At 45.0% G+C, this 2,369-nt stretch overlaps 1 protein-coding gene across 1 annotated transcript in view; it reads right to left on the bottom strand.

Moving 5' to 3' along the window:
* LOC123967428 (tryptase-like) overlaps positions 1 to 2,369 on the bottom strand; it is a 36,277-nt gene that overhangs the window by 32,818 nt on the left and 1,090 nt on the right. The window lies entirely within an intron of this gene.

The raw sequence follows: 2,369 nt of genomic DNA, 5'->3' as shown, positions 1-2,369 counted from the left end.
TTTTCTACCACATCTTTTCCTCCCCTTCGCCTCTCTATTAATGTGCTTGGACACAGAGCTCTGTGAACAGCCAGCCTCTTTAGCAATGACCTTTTGTGTCTTGCCCTCCTTGTGCAAGGTGTCAATGGTCGTCTTTTGGACAGCTGTCAAGTCAGCAGTCTTCCCCATGATTGTGTAGCCTACAGAACTAGACTGAGAGACCATTTAAAGGCCTTTGCAGGTGTAATTAATCAGCTGGTTAGAGTGTGGCACCAGGTGTCTTCAATATTGAACCTTTTCACAATATTCTAATTTCCTGAGATACTGATTTTGGGGTTTTCATTAGTTGTCAGTTATAATCATCAAAATTAAAAGGAATGAACACTTGAAATATATCAGTCTGTATGGAATGAATGTATACATTATACAAGTTTCACTTTTTGAATGAAATTACGGAAATAAATCAACTTTTTGATGATATTCTAATTATATGACCAGCACCTGTACAGTTAGTGTCACCAGATTCAAAACATAAACAGGAAGTAAAGATTTAACATAATAAAACTGCACAAATCATCAGTACAAAAGAACAAAATATCGATCCATCCATTTTCTGCCTCTGATCTACAGCAGGGTCTCTGTGTCAGCGGGCCAATCAAGTTCCAGACGGCCATGATCCATTACTGAAGTAAAAGTCCTGCATACAACATTTTACTTAAGTGAAAGCACACAAGTATAGTGACAAAGTATCGAAAATGATTGTGCATTTTTTTAGGTTTACATGGACTTTTAATGACGTCATCTTGTCTACATGTGGTGTCATTGCGGTGTTGTTGTTTGCAAAACACACCAATACAAACTGAATTAATCATTAATCATTCATTATTAACAAAACATTAAAAAAATTATTGTAATACACTGCTAAAAAAAATAATAGGGAACACTTAAACAACACAATGTAACTCCAAGTCAGTCACACTCCTGTGAAATCAAACTGTCCACTTAGGAAGCAACACTGATTGATAATTAATTTCACATGCTGTTGTGCAAATGGAATAGACAACAGCTGGAAATTATAGGCAATTAGCAAGACACCCCCAATAAAGGAGTGGTTCTGCAGGTGGTGACCACAGACCACTTCTCAGTTCCTATGCTTCCTAGCTGATGTTCTGGTCACTTTTGAATGCTGGCGTTGCTTTCACTCTAGTGGTAGCATGAGACGGAGTCTACAGCCCACACAAGTGGCTCAGGTAGTGCAGCTCATCCAGGATGGCACATCAGTGCGAGATGTGGCAAGAAAGTTTGCTGTGTCTGTCAGCGTAGTGTCCAGAGCACGGAGGCGCTACCAGGAGACAGGCCAGTATCAGGAGACGTGGAGGAGGCCGTAGGAGGGCAACAACCCAGCAGCAGGACCACTACCTCCACCTTTGTGCAAGGAGGAGCAGGAGGAGCACTGCCAGAGCCCTGCAAAATGACCTCCAGCAGGCCACAAATGTGCATGTGTCTGCTCAAACGGTCAGAAACAGACTCCATGAGGGTGGTATGAGGGCCCGACGTCCACAGGTGGGGTTGTGCTTACAGCCCAACACCGTGCAGGACGTCTGGCATTTGCCAGAGAACACCAAGATTGGCAAATTCACCACTGGAGCCCTGTGCTCTTCACAGAGCCTCCAGCATGACCGGTTTGGCGGTGGGTCAGTAATGGTGTGGGGTGGCATTTCTTTGGGGGGCCGCACAGCCCTCCATGCGCTCGCCAGAGGTAGCCTGACTGCCATTAGGTACCGAGATGAGATCCTCAGACCCCTTGTGAGACCATATGCTGGTGCGGTTGGCCCTGGGTTCATCCTAATGCAAGACAATACTAGACCTCATGTGGCTGGAGTGTGTCAGCAGTTCCTGCAAGAGGAAGGCATTGATGCTATGGACCGGCCCGCCCGTTCCCCAGACCTGAATCCAATTGAGCGCATCTGGGATAACATGTCTCGCTCCATCCACCAACGCCACGTTGCACCACGGACTGTCCAGGAGTTGGCGGATGCTTTAGTCCAGGTCTGGGAGGAGATCCCTCAGGAGACCATCCGCCACCTCATCAGGAGCATGCCCAGGCGTTGTAGGGAGGTCATACAGGCACGTGGAGGCCACACACACTACTGAGCCTCATTTTGACTTGTTTTAAGGACATTACATCAAAGTTGGATCGGCCTGTAGTTTGGTTTTCCACTTTGATTTTGAGTGTGACTCCAAATCCAGACCTCCATGGGTTGATAGATTTGATTTCCATTGATAATTTTTGTGTGATTTTGTTGTCAGCACATTCAACTATGTAAAGAAAGGAGTATTTAATGAGATTATTTCATTCATTCAGATCTACGATGTGTTATTTTAGTGTT

The sequence above is a fragment of the Micropterus dolomieu genome, linkage group LG02 (genome assembly GCF_021292245.1).
Source record: "Micropterus dolomieu isolate WLL.071019.BEF.003 ecotype Adirondacks linkage group LG02, ASM2129224v1, whole genome shotgun sequence".
In the NCBI taxonomy this organism is placed as follows: Eukaryota; Metazoa; Chordata; class Actinopteri; order Centrarchiformes; family Centrarchidae; genus Micropterus; species Micropterus dolomieu.
Note: the sequence above shows the minus strand (reverse complement) of the source record. Positions and strands in the feature narration are given on the sequence as shown.